Source organism: Meles meles, chromosome 9 (assembly GCF_922984935.1).
Source record: "Meles meles chromosome 9, mMelMel3.1 paternal haplotype, whole genome shotgun sequence".
Classification (NCBI taxonomy): Eukaryota; Metazoa; Chordata; class Mammalia; order Carnivora; family Mustelidae; genus Meles; species Meles meles.
The window spans coordinates 40,303,590-40,321,241 of NC_060074.1; the positions used below are offsets into that span (position 1 = coordinate 40,303,590).

Genomic DNA, 17,652 nt, shown 5'->3' on the forward strand with positions numbered 1-17,652 from the left:
GGTAGCTTCCTAGGTCTGGGAGGATGGGAGGGAAATGACAGCTAAAGGGTATGGGGTTTCTTTTTGGTATGATGAAATGCACTACATTAATTGTGATGATTACTGGAAAACATTGTGACTATACTATAAACCACTGAACTGCATACTTCAAAATGGTGAATTAGATGTTATTTGAATTATATAGTTGACCGTTGAACAACATGGGTTTGAACTGTGTGGGTCCACTTATACGCAGCTTTTTTTCTATAAATGTAACACTGTACATATTATAAAAGTATTTTATCATTTTTTTTTTAAGATTATTTATTTATTTGTCAGAGAGAGAGAGAGAGAGAGAGAGAGCGCAAGCACAGGCAGACAGAGTGGCAAGCAGAGTCAGAGGGAGAAGCAGGCTCCCTGCAGAGCAAGGAGCCCGATGCGGGACTCGATTCCAGGACGCTGGGATCATGACCTGAGCCGAAGGCAGCTGCTTAACCAACTGAGCCACCCAGGCGTCCCTGTATTTTATCATTTTCTTAATAACCTTTTTTCCTCTAGCTTACTTTATTGTAAGAATGTCATATATAATGCGTACAACAAAATAGGTGTTAATTGACTGTTTATGTTGTTGGTAAGGCTTTCAATTAACAGTAGACTAATAGTAGGCTATTAGTAGTAACGTTTTGGGGGGAGTCAAAAGTTATATACAGATTTTCAGTTGTCTGGGGAATTAGCATCCCAATCCCTGCATTGTTCAAGGGTCAACTGTATATCTCATCTTAAAAATTTCAAAAAAGTATATTGCAAGCCAAATCCAAGCATCTATCTGTCCCTCTGTCTGTCTGTCTGTCTATCTTTGGGTGGTGGAATCAGGCATACATTTTTAGTTGCTTCCTCATAATCAAATATTATTTCTAAGTTATTTCCAATTAACATTTATAATTTATATAATGAACAGCATAAAAGAAAACTCTAAAATAAACATGGAACATATTAAGTTACAATTTATAGATGCAGGGATGTAAGATAGTTACACATTCTGCAACTATGCAGCACGAGTATATAGCACCAGTCCAGAAAAACAGAATAAAATAAAAATAATTGTGCAAAAGTAGTAAAATTATTTATGAAGGAGTAAAATTATGTATGGAAATTTTTGAAACTTTTTTCAGTATTATAGTCTGTATCTTTACAAGTAGGAGGGAAATAACGATATTTGCCTTACAAAATGAATTTGGTTTTTATTTATTTGATATTGAAAGTGTTAATGCCAACATTATCAACTCTAGGTGCCTTTTTTTTTTTTTTTAAAGTCTAGGTGCTTTTTAAAAAGAATTCACTGAGTCATCCTACAATAAATTTTCCATGTTTCTTCTTTGAACTTTCCCTTTCACTAATCTTTCCCTGTTGCCTGAGTTTTCTTTTCTTCTTGTGTAAGTTGTATTCAAAATTATTCCCTTTAATATTTAAAACTTACCAGAGTTTAACTTTGAATAATATTTCCTAATAATTGAAACTTTTTTTGTGTTTTATAGTTTTTGCATTTTGTTTCTCTTATGCTCTCTTGGGTATTTTGTTGACTATCCTAATAGTCTGCAAATACTATATTAGCTAATTTCTTATGTTTTGCATATTAAACAGACACCCTCTTATTTTCTAATTTATTTGATTTCATATTTATTGTTTTTTTCTTTTAAATTTGTTCCCTAAATCTTTAAAAAATTTAGGTGTAAGGGTGCCTGGGTACCTCAGTCGGTTGGGTGTCTGCCTTCTGCTCAGGTCATGATCCGTGGGTCCTGGATTGAGCCCTGCATTGTGCTTCCTGCTCCGTGGAGAGCCTGCTTCTCCCTCTTTCTCATTCCCTCCCCCTGTTCGTGCTGTCTCTCTCTCTCTCTCTAATAAATAAATGAAATCTTAAAAAAAAAAATTTAGGTGTAGATTGAATTGATTATTTTTTAACCTTTTTCCTTCTTACTAACATAGGTAGGAGAGAAGCAAATTTCATCTGACACAGTTTTAACTGTGTAAATGGTATCTTTTTTCTTCTTCTTTTTTTTTTTTCTTTTTATCTTTAACATAGCATCCCTTTTAGGGTGTTGCTTTTTTACCTCAATTATTCTGTCACAGAGTTTTTCTTCCATTCTTTCCTGGTCGTGTGCATTTAGGTAGTACATTGGGTTTTTCTTCAATTTTGTTGTATGGAAGTCCAAGAAAGCATGTGTAAAATCTTTGTTTATCTATTGTGAATTTCTTTATCTTGAAAATTGCAATTAATTGTCTGAGAAGGCTCAATCTGCACTTTAGAAAGCTCTCTATTTCCCAATTTTTCCTCTTTGGATCTGTTCCTCCAATCGCCTCCATCTGTAGACGAAATGGAGGCCCCCGAGGTGCAGGGACTTGCCCATGATCTCTCAGTGGGGCTGGGGCAGAGCCTGTGTTTGGGGCCAATGAATGGAGCATTGTGGAGAGTTAAGGCCAACATGATCCAACAGCACCCTTTCCCGGTTGGTGCCCCATTCTGTTGAAAAGCTACAGAGCAGAGCTGCCTTAGGCCGGCAGTGTGGATTGTATTCACACCCACCTCTGTAGTCTCCCTCCCTTACACTGCATCATACTGGCCTCTTGTCCTTGGGCTTCCCTTTGGCCTTGCCTGAAGAAGGGATTCTTTCCTAGGATGCTGCCTTCATATGAAAACAGACTTCCACTGGGTCCTGCCACGGGTGTTCTGGGCATGCCCAGGTATGCCAGTATCCTGGGATGAACATAACTTAATCAGTCAAGCTGGGACCCGCTATACTTGCTTTTATGCAAGCATGACTTACCTGAGCCAGGCTCTTAAATTATTCTATCTTCCCTTTTGTTAAATGTATTTTTTAAAGAAGATTCATAGGTGTGGATTTTGTCTTTTTAATCCAGTCTATGATGCTGTTTTTTAAACGGGAGAATTTCACCCATTTACATGTAATCTTATTATTGTTGTAATTGTGTTATTCTGTATTTTTCTCAGTTATTAAAATCCTTTGTTTTCTCTTTAGTTTACTTTAGGAATTCTATTGGAGGCTGTGTATTTTGATTCATTAAGAGAGATGAGATGTTCTCACAATTTTCTGATCCACTCAGTTTCCTAGTGTTTTATTATGTTTTTCACTAACCCAATGAAAAACAGACTGGGCTCATTTCTTTATATTTGTTCTAACTAAAAACTACTTAAAAAAAGCCCGTTTCTTTCTTAAGAGTAGGTTCAGGTTCTTTTTTTTTTTTTTTTTTCTTTTTTTTTTTTGTCATTCACTCACCTTCTCTAAGTCCTTTTTGCTCAAATTGTCTTGGTTTGGTTTTGGCATTCTGAGAAGTTTTATCTCCAGTTAACTATTTTCAAATGTGATGATCACATTTTACAAAAACTATACTTTATATTCTTGCGTTTCAGACGAGGGTATGTCTATCTGTGTAGATGGGTTATACACTGCATAAGATTATTTCTCCCTGCCCATATACCTTCATTGAAATTCGCCCCCCCTTCCCCTTAATAAGTGGGTCCACAGGTGCACACACATACACAGAGATCCTAAGGAAGGTATAGACTCAAATGGCCATAATTGTACTGAGTTGAGTCTGTTTCCTTGGGTCAGTAGACTGGCTCCATGGATCCCCCTAGCCCAATTCATAGGCTGGCCTTAGCCAATCAGCTGTTTTCTCTCTAGACTTTTTTTTTTTTAATTTTAAAAATTTTAAAACAGATTTTATTTATTTATTTGACACACAGAGAGATCACAAGTAGGCAGAGAGGCAAGCAGAGAGGGTGGGGGGAAGTAGGCTCCCCGCCGAGGAGAAAGCCTGATTCAGGGCTCGATCCCAGACCCTGGGATCATGACCTGAGCTGAAGGCAGAGGGTTAACCCACTGAGCCACCCAGGTGCCCCTTCCCTCTAGACTTTTAAAGTGAAGAGACTCATTCAGCACTGGGCCCTGGAACAGGAGAAAGACTCACCTTTCATTGAAATTGTCCCCCACCCACCTCAAACACTCACGCAGACTCAGAGCAGACCCAACCCTCCCCTCCAGCACATGATTCCTTGGAGGAGAGTTGTTATCTGGAAAAAAAAAAACACTGGGGTTCTGTTAGGAAGAGAGCATGCCAAAAGTGAAGTTTGGTAGGCTGCAGCATCTGCTACAGAAGGAAGAAAGAAAGCTGTCCTTATTAGGACCATCATATACAAGATACTTAGCTGTTCTACACTCCTAAGAGTGACTATGGTTAAGGATAATTTCTTATCAAATGATAATATTAACGAACATGTATTTACTCTGTGCCAGGCACTGTTTTAAGTGCTGACTCATTTAAAATTCACATCAACCTTATGAGGTGGTACCATCATCATTCACATGCTATGGGGAGGGAAACCTCAATGGAGAGGTTGAGTAATTTGCCTAAGGTCACACAGTGAGTAACTGAAGGAGTTGGATTTGAAACCAGCAGTCTGATTCCCCTTAAGTGCTCTGACACATTGCTGCTCTACTGGAATTGCCAGCTTCACATGATGCTGGTATCTGGCAGGGGGCAAGGTACAGGAGAAAAGTAAAACCTTGTCCTATGAAGACCTCCCTGTGCAGTGAATTCTCCAACAAGACAAAGGCGTCAACATTCTGGGTTTAATGAGTTTAAAGGTTATTTTCTCTCTTTCTCTCTCTCTTTTTTAAAAAAAGGTTTATTTATTTATTTGAGAGAGAGATCAAGCAGGGGAGGGCAGAGGGAGAGGGAGGAGAGAAGCGACTCGCCGCTGAGTGCCCAGCCTGATGCGGGGCTGGAATCAGGACCTGAGCTGAAATCAAGAGTCAGAGGCTTACTCCACAGAGCCACCCAGGCACCTCGTCATTCTTTCTTTTGTAAAGTGTAATAATTATTATTTGTTCATTTACAGCTGCTGAGATTATCTGTGATTAAAAGAGAGCTCAAAATTAGAAAAAAGATGGAATATCAGGGGAAGAGAAGATCAAAATGGGAGGATGAGAGAGTATAAAAATTAAGGCAAATTAAAAGCTAAGGATGTGGGAATGAAAACTGAACGAATAGCATTGTAAATGAGAAGTTTCTAAAATTCATACTTGAAGTAGCGTATGTTAAATAGAAAATAAAAGAAAGAGTAAAGAACTAGAAAATAAAAAAACTAAAAGATTAAGAATAACATGTTGATAGATCTGATAAAGTAAAATGAACAGTTAGAAGTATTCAAAAAGACGAGATTTTTAAATAGGAACTAGAAGGTAAAGAGAAATTAAGGTAAAGGCTAAGAGCTCTGAGGCAAAAAGTGGGAAGGATCTAGAAGGATTTGTATTTATTTATTTTTATCATTATTTTTCTTAAAACACTTTTTAAAAAGATTTATTTATTTATTTGTCAGAAAGAGAGAGAGAGCACAAGCAGGGGGAGCTGCAGGCAGAGGGAGAAGCAGGCTCCTCACTGAGCACGGAGCCCAATGTGGGACTCGATTCCAGGAGCCCGGGATCACAACCTGAACTGAAGGCAGGCACTTGACCGACTGAGCCACCCAGGTGTCCCAAGGATTTATATTTAAAAAGCTAAGAGAAAAATAATACCCATAAAGATAGAGGGAAAAGAAAAATGTATTTTTTTTTTTTTTAAAGATTTTATTTATTTATTTGACAGAGAGAGATCACAAGCAGACAGAGAGGCAGGCAGAGAGAGAGGGAGGGAAGCAGGCTCGCTGCTGAGCAGGGAGCCCGACGCGGGACTCGATCCCAGGACCCCGAGATCATGACCTGAGCCGAAATAGCGGTCTGGGTAGGGCTAATTGCTGGAATTGAGGAGGCCAAGGTCAATTGATATGGAGAGGATGAGATGTATTTTCTGCTCACCCATAACACTCAGCCCGCAGCACTATCAGCCTGCACACACAAAGACGAGGCTCAGGGCACTTGACTCCATCCCACAGCTGACTGGGTCCTTCCAAAGTCATACCCTTAGGCCAGCAAATACTCCTTCACTTTGGTTCTTGGAATATGTTCAACTCTTAGTTTTTCTTCAATATGTTTAATAGTCCTTTTGTTAGCTTTTCCTTCCTTCAAGGTGAAATCAAGCATGTTGCTAAGTAGATTTATTCCATCGTATTTCCTTGAAGTTCTTGTGGTATTTTGTTATTACAATGTTTTTTTACACACACACACACACACACACACACACACACACACACACTCACTCTTTATCACCTGGCTTCATTTTTCTCCTTTCAGTGTAATTATTGGTAGTGGGGTTGGGTGGGGGGAATGAGACAACCTACAGGACTTGTTCTTGGACTGGGTTGTAAGGGTGAGGGTATGGTGGTGGGGGTTAGTGGAGGAGTCATGGATGGCTTCTAGGTGTCTGGATTTCTGCCTCTGTGACTGGGTAATGTTAGTATAGGAGAAGACCAAGTTGGGGATGGTAGTGGTTAGGAATCAGGGTCAGCTGGACCTGGAAAACTCTGGGGCATTTTAGCTGTCTATAATCCTTAAACTCCCAGGAAGGCTTGAATTTCATAATAGCCACAATCCCTCTCAATGCCAAAATGAAATTCTGCTGGAGGTAGCAGATGGCTCACTGTATATACCGACAGGGCATGGTAACCCTGGTCCTCTGTTTATAGTCTGGGCATTCTTCAAAGCATTTTGCCTCATTAATTGGCTATCCATTATCCAGAGACCAAAGTCAGACAAAGCTCATCACCTGGAACCCTTCATGCCCACACCATCCTGGAAGTACAGAGTTCACCCACAACTCCCTGCAGTTCTCTAAAAATATGCCCTTCACAGCAACAATAAGTTTCCATCTCTTGAGGCACCATTGAAATCTCCTGGAACCCCAGCCAAGTTCAGCCTAATGAATCACCTTGGCCCTTCAAAAGAACACAGTTCTTTAGAATTGAAGCTCTATTCAAGGCTGCCAGGAGAATGTGGGATAGACTTTATCTATTGTACTTTATGGATTTGGGGCTTCTTTTTGTCTATATTATAAGTTGACTTTGTCCCTTCTGTTCACAGAACACTTGATTTAGCTTCCTTTTATCACACTGTAACCATTTCCTGGTCCTGCCTTGCTTATGTTACACCTAAAGCTCCGTTGGCTGATATTTTGGGTGTTCTAACTTTTCAGCCACACATTTTGAATTTCTTGGTTTACTCCCACAGATGGCTGGTCACACCCATTGTGGATAAATTTAGTCTCTTAGAGAGGAATATGCGTCTTCTAAGTGAGCTTGTTATAATACTTGATATAATGGGAATGTACTGATTCTGGACTGGAGGTATGCTTGGGGCAAACTTCTCACCCCAGGTCACTCTACAGTGTGTTGTGGTTTTTCCTTTGACCCCCAAGAGGAAGCCCAGAGGTCACTCTACTCAGATGATGTGGGAAAATGTCCATCCAACCCTGCCGCCTTCACACTGGCTGACACCACACTGTCAGCTGTCCCCAAATGGGATCTGCCAGCTGAACTTATATACAGTAATGTCCTTGCTTTGCTTATCTATTCCTGCTTCTAATATTTTTGGTTTCCTTGGCTTCATCTCCCATTTCTGGCTCTGAAACCCCAGCTTTTATGTTATTAATCCTCTGTTCTTTTCCTTTTCTGGGTCTTCCCATCCCTGGCTCCATTGGGGCTCTCCTACCCATTGAATCACTGACCTTTGCCATCCTCTGCCTCCTGCTCCTGGTCGTCTTCTTCCTTCTCAGCTACAGTTTGAATAGACAAGTTTTGCCTACATCACAGTTTCGAGGAGGATTCTGACCTGTGTGAACATTAAAAACCAAAAGCTCAGGGTGCCTGGGTGGCTCAGTTAGTTAAGCTTCCAACACTTGATTTTGGCTGAAGTCATGATCTCAGGGTCCTGGGATGAAGCCCCATGTCAGACACCATGCTCAGTGGGTGGTGCATGTGTTTGCTTGAGGATTTTCTCTCCCTCTCCCCCTTCCCCTGCTCTTCTCCCTCTGTCCCCCCTCCCCACAATGCACACTCTCTTTAAAATAAAGAAATCTTTATTTTATTATTTTTACAAGACTTTAATAACTTATTTGTCAGAGAGACAGAACACAAGCAGGGGGAGTGGTAGGCAGAGGGATAATCAGGCTCCCCTTTGAGCAGTGAGCCCAACAAGGGGCTCAATCCCAGGACTCTGGGATCTTGACCTCAGCCAAAGGCAGATGCTTAGTGGCACGATGCTTAATGGATGTGACAGGTATCCCTAAAATAAATGTTTACCAAAAAAAAAAAAAAAAAAAGAATTAGTAGAGTTATTAGTAGAGGAATCCTGAAATTTATAAATACTTTCAAAAACATTAAGGCATTCAGAAACAATTTAATGTCTCTTTTCCTTGTTTGAATATGGAGAATATGGTGGTGGACCCCTTCACTACACAGATTCAAGCCACTGTCCACTCTGACAACATATTCCTGAATTTTGATTTTTTATGGTCACCACTAGGCACTTGATGGCCACATCATGGCACTGGCGACCATGTCCTTACTGGAATTCTTTCCTCTCCTGCTGTCTTTTCAGCAGTCCTTCAACCGAACATTCTGACTGCTCTTTGGAGGTTCCTTTTCCTTGTTCACACCGGCGATGTTGATGTTTTCTTAGGCTCCATCCTTCTCTACACACTTCCCTGGGCAGGCCACACTGACCTTCCAGTGGGTTTCTCAACAGAGCCTACTTTCTCACCTGAAACATTCCTTCCTACCCTTTTACTTGCTTGAAGCCTCCACCCCCAGCTTTTCCCTCACCCGTGTCTGGGTAGGCCCCGCGGCCTTTGCTTAGCCCACCGGGGGAAGCAGCACTCGTCAGCCTGCCCTCCCATCAGTTTGTGCATTTCTGAGGGCAGGAACCACGCCTCGATCGCCCCTCTCCGCCTCTCCAGGGCCAGCCCTGCCCCGAGACTTCCGCAGGTGTCTCAAACCGAGTGTCTAGTAAATGAAAGAGTGAGTAAAATCCCGTCCCGCGAAAGCACCCGCGTGGCTACAACAGGGGGACTAGAAGACGGGCGAGAGCCGGGGCTGGGCGGGCTCCGGAGCTGGCGGCTGAGGCGGCCGGGGTCGGGCAAGAAGGCTTCCTAGAAGTGGCCTCGCTGGAGCCACCGGCTACAGCCCATCGCCCCGGCGAGGCGAGGCGAGAGAAGTCGCGCTGGCCCTTCGCCAGCCCCGGCCAGCCGCCGCACACCCCTACAGCCGAACGACCGCAGACCCCCGCCTCCGCGGCGCTAGGGCTGCGCGCGGCGCTCTTGGCCCCATCCGGCCACCGTTGCTCTCTATCCTGCCGCGCCCCTGACCCGGAAGAGCATTCTCCTTAGCAACTGCGGGACCGCAGCGGCGCCAGCCTCCCGGGAGCAACGGTGAGGCCTCCCCGCCCCCGTCCCGCGCGCCTCACCTCGACCCCTTCCCTGGTCTGGCCTGCGGGCTCTCCTACGTCCTTAGCGGGGCACCTGAGGCAGCGGCCTGGGGCGAGCGCCCTCCTTCTCCGGCGTCATTGCCCTGCTCCGGCGTCGCCCCTGCCACCACAAGCCCCCAGCTCTCGGCAGACCCGGCCTGCCAGGCTCGGCTCCTCGCGCCCGGCCCCGCCGGACCTCCCTTGCAGCCCCCTTCGGGGAGCGAATAGGAAAACCAGAATTAAACAGAGTCTGTTGCTGTAGAGAGGATGATTCCAGAGGCTCGGGTCACCTGTGGACGCGTTGTCCTGGGTCCTGAAACAGATGTTTGGGACTAGCAGGGATGGAGCGTTTGAGGAGCCTTGAACGGCAGCCACTTAACTAGAATGCTTGGTATTTGCCTGCTGCTTTGGGCTATCCAAAGTTATGTATTTTATTTGCTTTTTTGATCGTGGAGACTCATGTAATTGGACATTTTAAAGTGATCCTTTTCCGGAGATTATGTTTTCTGGTTTTTAGGGATGTGCCGTTAGTATTAAATGTAGCTTAGATTTTGTGTCTTCCAGTTTTCTACAGAAGGAGCTCTCCCTGGAACTGATTAAATTTGGGGAAGATGTCAAGTGAAATTTGCTACATTGAGGAAAGTAGGGGCAGGTGTTGTTACTATCTCTGACTTAATTTGAAAAGACACCATGACATTGAAAACCTCCCTTGATTGAGTTTGTAGGTGTGGTAATAAGAAAACTCTAAACCTTGTTTGAACAGTGTTGGATAATGACTTTATATTTAAGCTAATGATGGAGCTAAAACTGAGTCATATGAAAAACTTTCAGGAATGACCTTTGCAGGAATTTCTATACCAAAATCCATTATTCAACATAGTATAATTTCATATCACTTCAGGAAGTATTTAATAAGCACTCAGAGTGTCAGACTACATGAAAGGATATAAAATTAGAGTGTCTAGATTAAATTATTGGGAAAACTATTAAACGGCATTTGTTTAATTGCAAAATCAGAGGGAGGAGAGATCACTGTGGGCTGGAGTTTTCTGTGTTATGTTTATGGATTATATCTCTAAAGTATAGATACAGTTTATATTTGTATTGGAGGGGACAGGGAATCCTAAATAGTTCCTTATGTTCTTAAGGGTTTTGGGAAATAGTTCAAAGTGACATTTTGTAGTTTCTGTTTAAAGCTCTACAGTTACTTGATTGCAGTGTTCCTTTCTTTCACTCTTAGTACACATCTGGCATTTTTCCTTTTTGAGATCTAAATGAATATGGCTTGTATTTAGTAGGGGGTTTTGCCACTTAAGAGCTTCATTCCTTTGCTTCTGTAATGGTCTTTTATATGAGTCATCACAGTTTTTTTTTTTTTTCCATTTTATTTATTTTTTCAGCGTAACAATATTCATTCTTTTTGCACAACACCCAGTGCTCCATGCAAAACGTGCCCTCCCCATTACCCACCACCTGTTCCCCCAACCTCCCACCCCTGACCCTTCAAAACCCTCAGGTTGTTTTTCAGAGTCCATAGTCTCTTATGGTTCGCCTCCCCTCCCCAATGTCCATAGCCCGCTCCCCCTCTCCCAATCCCACCTCCCCCCAGCAACCCCCAGTTTGTTTTGTGAGATTAAGAGTCATTTATGGTTTGTCTCCCTCCCAATCCCATCTTGTTTCATTTATTCTTCTCCTATCCCCCTACCCCCCCATGTTGCTTCTCCATGTCCTCATATCAGGGAGATCATATGATAGTTGTCTTTCTCCGATTGACTTATTTCACTAAGCATGATACGCTCTAGTTCCATCCACGTCGTCGCAAATGGCAAGATTTCATTTCTTTTGATGGCTGCATAGTATTCCATTGTGTATATATACCACATCTTCTTTATCCATTCATCTGTTGATGGACATCTAGGTTCTTTCCATAGTCTGGCTATTGTAGACATTGCTGCTATAAACATTCGGGTACACGTGCCCCTTTGGATCACTATGTTTGTATCTTTAGGGTAAATACCCAGTAGTGCAATTGCTGGGTCATAGGGTAGTTCTATTTTCAACATTTTGAGGAACCTCCATGCTGTTTTCCAGAGTGGTTGGGCCAGCTTGCATTCCCACCAACAGTGGAGGAGGGTTCCCCTTTCTCCACATCCTCGCCAGCATCTGTCATTTCCTGACTTGTTAATTTTAGCCATTCTGACTGGTGTGAGGTGATATCTCATTGTGGTTTTGATTTGTATTTCCCTGATGCCGAGTGACGTGGAGCACTTTTTCATGTGTCTGTTGGCCATCTGGATGTCTTCTTTGCAGAAATGTCTGTTCATGTCCTCTGCCCATTTCTTGATTGGATTGTTTGTTCTTTGGGTGTTGAGTTTGCTAAGTTCCTTATAGATTTTGGATACTAGCCCTTTATCTGATATGTCGTTTGCAAATATCTTCTCCCATTCTGTCAGTTGTCTTTTGGTTTTGTTAACTGTTTCCTTTGCTGTGCAAAAGCTTTGGATCTTGATGAAATCCCAATAGTTCATTTTTTCCCTTGCTTCCCTTGCCTTTGCCGTTGTTCCTAGGAAGATGTTGCTGCGGCTGAGGTCGAAGAGGTTGCTGCCTGCATTCTCCTCAAGGATTTTGATGGATTCCTTTCTCACATTGAGGTCCTTCATCCATTTGGAGTCTATTTTCGTGTGTGGTGTAAGGAAGTGGTCCAATTTCATTTTTCTGCATGTGGCTGTCCAATTTTCCCAGCACCATTTATTGAAGAGGCTGTCTTTTTTCCATTGGACATTCTTTCCTGCTTTGTCAAAGATTAGTTGACCATAGAGTTGAGGGTCGATTTCTGGGCTCTCTATTCTGTTCCACTGATCTATGTGTCTGTTTTTGTGCCAGTACCATGCTGTCTTGATGATGACAGCTTTGTAATAGAGCTTGAAGTCCGGAATTGTGATGCCACCAACTTTGGCTTTGTTCTTCAATATTCCTTTGGCTATTCGAGGTCTTTTCTGGTTCCATATAAATTTTAGGATTATTTGTTCCATTTCTTTGAAAAAAATGGATGGTATTTTGATAGGGATTGCATTAAATGTGTAGATTGCTTTAGGTAGCATAGACATTTTCACAATATTTATTCTTCCAATCCAGGAGCATGGAACATTTTTCCATGTTTTTGTGTCTTCCTCAATTTCTTTCATGAGTACTTTATAATTTTCTGTGTATAGATTCTTAGTCTCTTTGGTTAGGTTTATTCCTAGGTATCTTATAGTTTTGGGTACAATTGTGAATGGGATTGACTCCTTAATTTCTCTTTCTTCAGTCTTGTTGTTGGTGTACAGAAATGCAACTGATTTCTGTGCATTGATTTTATATCCTGACACGTTACTGAATTCCTGGACAAGTTCTAGCAGTTTTGGAGTGGAGTCTTTTGGGTTTTCCACATATAGTATCATATCATCTGCGAAGAGTGATAGTTTGACTTCTTCTTTACCAATTTGGATGCCTTTAATTTCTTTTTGTTGTCTGATTGCTGAGGCTAGGACTTCTAGTACTATGTTAAATAGCAGTGGTGATAATGGACATCCCTGCCGTGTTCCTGACCTTAACGGAAAAGCTTTCAGTTTTTCTCCATTGAGAATGATATTTGCGGTGGGTTTTTCATAGATGGCTTTGATAATATTGAGGTATGTGCCCTCTATCCCTACACTTTGAAGAGTTTTGATCAGGAAGGGATGCTGTACTTTGTCAAATGCTTTTTCAGCATCTATTGAGAGTATCATATGGTTCTTGTTCTTTCTTTTATTAATGTGTTCTATCACATTGATTGATTTGCGGATGTTGAACCAACCCTGCAGCCCTGGAATAAATCCCACTTGATCGTGGTGAATAATCCTTTTAATGTACTGTTGAATCCTATTGGCTAGTATTTTGGCGAGAATTTTTGCGTCTGTGTTCATCAAGGATATTGGTCTGTAGTTCTCTTTTTTGGTGGGATCCTTGTCTGGTTTTGGGATCAAGGTGATGCTGGCCTCATAGAATGAGTTTGGAAGTTTTCCTTCCATTTCTATTTTTTGGAACAGTTTCAGGAGAATAGGAATGAGTTCTTCTTTAAATGTTTGGTAGAATTCCCCTGGGAAGCCATCTGGCCCTGGGCTTTTGTTTGTTTGGAGATTTTTGATGACTGTTTCAATCTCCTTACTGGTTATGGGCCTGTTCAGGTTTTCTATTTCTTCCTGGTTCAGTTGTGGTAGTTTATATGTCTCTAGGAATGCATCCATTTCTTCCAGATTGTCCAATTTGTTGGCGTAGAGTTGCTCATAGTATGTTCTTATAATTGTATTTCTTTGGTGTTAGTTGTGATCTCTCCTCTTTCATTCATGATTTTATGAGTCATCACAGTTTTCAGTAGAGTTAGTTACTGGGTCATATATGCTTAAGAGTCTTGTGAAATGTTGCTCTTTATTCATTTGACAGGTATTTCCAGAGGCCCCCTATGTAGCAGGCATTGTAGCAAGAAATACTAAAGCAAGTTGCCCAGCAAGTAGTAATTCTGCTTTATCTACAGTGTATTTTTGTATTTGTATATTTAACAACCTTTTATTCTCAGTGTTTGCTGAGGGACATAGAAAGGCCAGAGAAGTGTATTTTGTTATTTTTCTTAAGAGTTGAATAGGGGTTTTAGGCTTAGTTGCTTTGGACATCCTCTAAAGATTCATTAAAGAATCCTCTTAGGATGTTTCATTGCCTTCTTTTGTGTTTGTTGCACATTTATTCACTTGTTCAGCAAATATTTGAGTGCTTATTGGGTACACTGTGTTGGGCCTTGGAAATGGGGGGGGCAGTGAATGCATCTCTGGCCCCTGTCTTCAGATGATACCCCTGTCTTCAGATGATACCAAATAATCACATGAATGTAAAACTACAACAGTGACACCATTTGATTTAGGGAAGTCCCTGGAAAGACATTTGAACTAAGATTTGAAGGTTGCATAGGAAAAGGAAGAGTGTTCCAGTGAGAGCAAACAGCAAGGGCAAAGATGGTGGGGTTCATGGGAAGGATTGGGGACTTAGGGTACAGCTCTATGTACAGAACAGGAAGAGTGTTGAAGAATCTGGTGGGAGAGGGGGCTGGAGAGGTGTACTGGGCCTTGGAAGCAGATTGAGGAGTTTTTCTTTATTTTTGGAGTAAAGAGAAGCCTCTATACAGTTTTACTTAGATACTTAGGATGGATTGCAAATGCGGACGACACAGATTGTGTTTAGTCTGCTTTGTATTTCTGCCATTGCTTAGTATTTGTATTGTCGTCCTCCTTATTTCCTCGTATGTGCTCCCTCAACTCTGTTGTAGTTAGGGAAGCTTCCATGTCCTACCAGCGAGATGTGTCCACTTTTTTTTTTTTAATTGGGATAAAAGGAATTTTAAGGATTAGTATCAGACAGTAGAAGTTAGTTGATTTGAAGTATTTTTATATCAGTATGACTGCTGGGCACTAACTTCTGTGACTTCTTTTTTTAGGATTTGTTTTATTTGAGAGAGAGAGTGCACATGGTGGGAAGGAGGGTTAGAGAGGAAGGGAGAGAGAATCTTGAGTAGACTTGGCTGAGTACAGAGCTAGAGGTGGGGCTCCATCTCAGGACCCAGAGATCATGAACTGAGCTGAAACCAAGAGCTGGGCATTTAACCAGCTGTGCCACAGAAGTCTCCCTGTGATTGTTTCTTTTTAATTGTAGTAATAAAAACACATGATATAAAAGTTACCCTCTTAACCATTTTTAAGTGTTCAGTTCAGTGATGTTAACCATATTTACACTAGAACTTTTTTATCTTGCAAAACTAAAACTCTGGGCCCATTGAACCACTCCCTGTTTCTATCCCCTCCCCTACCCCCTGCCCTGCCAGCTTCTGGTGCATTTGAGTTTTATTGCTGTAAATGTTTTTTAAGAATCATATTTGTATCACATTCTATAGTACTCATCTCAGAATGCCTTCAGACCATTTGATTTTGGGTATTGGGCTGGAAAGGATTTTGAGATGGCTTAATATTTTTAAGTACAAAAAAGTAGAACAGAGCATTTTCTCGGGTGGGGGAGATTTGTAAACTTTATTTATTTATTTAAAAGGCTTTGTTTTTATTTATTTGAAAGAGAACACAAGTAGGCAGAGAGGCAGGTAGAGAGAGAGGAGGAAGCAGGCTCCCCCCTGAGCAGAGAGCCCTACACGGGGCTCGATCCCAAGACTCTGGGATCGTGACCCGAGCCGAAGGCAGAGGCTTTAACTCACTGAGCCACCCAGGCCCCCTGATTTGTAAACTTTTATTTGCAGTTTCCCAGTTTATCCTAGCCTTGGGATTCCTGTAGTGTTGCAGAACTAACCTTATAGAATCCAGTTTTTAGAATGTCCTTTGAACCTTCAGAAATTGTTTTCGTTTTATATGGGGAGTTGCTATGGGAAGTAAAGTTCATTTTCATTCAAATACTACTGAGCACATGCACAAGTCAGACTGTGAGTGGGCCTGGAATGGTTCCATAGATCCCTCTGAGGTCCTGCCATCTCTGCCATTACTGTCGATGTAAGGGAGACAGCCAGAGTTCTTCTTGTCTTTATTAACTGGAGGATGGTGGAGCTGCATGAGATGTTCCTTTGCGTCACATTATGGGACAGAGAAGGATTTGACAAGGATTTTTCAGATAGCATTTTATTTGGAGCCGTAGCAGGAACTTGATGCCCCAGAGTTGTAATTATGCAATTAACTCTCTCACATTGAGGCTGGAAGTTGTCAGGTTTAGTCAACTGTTAGTCCAGAGAAACTTATTTTTCTAGTTTCTTTTTTATTGTGGTAAAATTTATCATCTTAACTATTTTTTAAAAAAGATTTTATTTATTTATTTGACAGACAGAGATCACACTTAGGCAGAGGGGCAGGCAGGGGGCCGGGGGAAGCAGGCCCCCCGCCAAGCAGGGAGCCTGATGCGGTGCTTGATCCCAGGACCCTGGGATCATTACCTGAGTCGAAGGCAGAGGCTTTAACCCACTGAGCCAGGCGCCCCTCCATCTTAATCATTTTTAAGTGTATGGTTCAGTGGTATTAAATACTTTCATAATGTGCAGACATCACTACCATCCATCTCTTTTACTATTTTCCATCTTTTTTTTTTTTTTTTAAGATTTTATTTGACAGAGAGAGAGAGAGCAAGAGAGCACAAACTGGGGGAGCTGCAGAGGGAAAGGGAGAAGCAGGCTCCCCGCTGAGCAGGGAGCCTGATGCAGGGCTTGACCCCAGGACCCTGGGATCATGACCTGAACCAAAGGCAGGCGCTTAACTGACTGAGCCACCTAGGCACCCAACAATCAACTACTTTTAATTTCTTTCTTACATTCTAATACAGCTGCCTCTGAGATGCATTAATGTCAGCAGACAAGAGACAGTGTTCACACTGGCAGGGAAGGCCTTTAATGGACACAAAATACAGTGAAAATGTCACTGATGACACCTGGGGCTGGTAAGGGCTGATGGAGGTACCTTGCCTTAGAAAATGCCTTCTAATTAGAGAGTAAGGAAGAGAATGGGGTTTATTATTTGTGGAGCCCTCTCCCCTCCTCTGTGTCAAATAATTGTGTCAAATAAATGTCATTTAATAGCATTTGTTGTCCAATGAGAAAGATAGTTTGACTCTTGTCCTGATAAGAAAATTGAGGTTCAGGGAATACGTGTTAAGACCAAAGTATGCACCCAGGTCTGTTTGATTCCAGAGCCCAAATTCCTTCCCCAGCACTGCCTCATGCTACTTCTCTAAATCAGGTTCTGACATCAGCATAAATGCTGAGCATGAGGATATCAACATAAATCCTATAGGGACTATAAAGAAAAGGGCAAGTAATGAAGTAGGCTGATACAGTAGGAAGTTTTAAAAAAATCTTTAAAATGAAGGAAAATATTATTGGTGTATTTGGTAGCCTGGAGAGCTTGGGTACCCAAACCAGGGGGATGCAGAAAATCCTATGATGCTAACTGAGGAGCTCTGCTCTTTAGGTTCCCTTACTGAAACTGGATTGTTTCTAACTCTGATTAGGCTTTGATGAGGCAGAGAGGTGTGTAGTGATTGTCTGGGTGCTGAGGGATTCAGAGAAAGGCCCCAGACATTTCTCTTTAACTTCTCATTCAGAGAGCCCTTTGCCACATGAGAAACAGTTGCTTCTTTCTCTTTGTCGTGGTCAGCTTTGATCTGGTCCGTTTTAAAGGATTGACTATGAAACTCTAGCAGCAGTTATGAT

The 17,652-nt window shown here is 41.9% G+C and overlaps 1 protein-coding gene across 1 annotated transcript in view; it reads left to right on the top strand.

Moving 5' to 3' along the window:
• Positions 1–9,288: 9,288 nt before the first annotated feature.
• Positions 9,289–17,652, top strand: part of DIS3L2 (DIS3 like 3'-5' exoribonuclease 2) — a 367,036-nt gene continuing 358,672 nt past the window's right edge. Inside the window, exon 1 of the mRNA XM_046019310.1 lies at positions 9,289–9,357. The gene's annotated coding sequence lies outside the window, so the exon portion shown is untranslated. The remainder of the gene's footprint in view (positions 9,358–17,652) is intronic.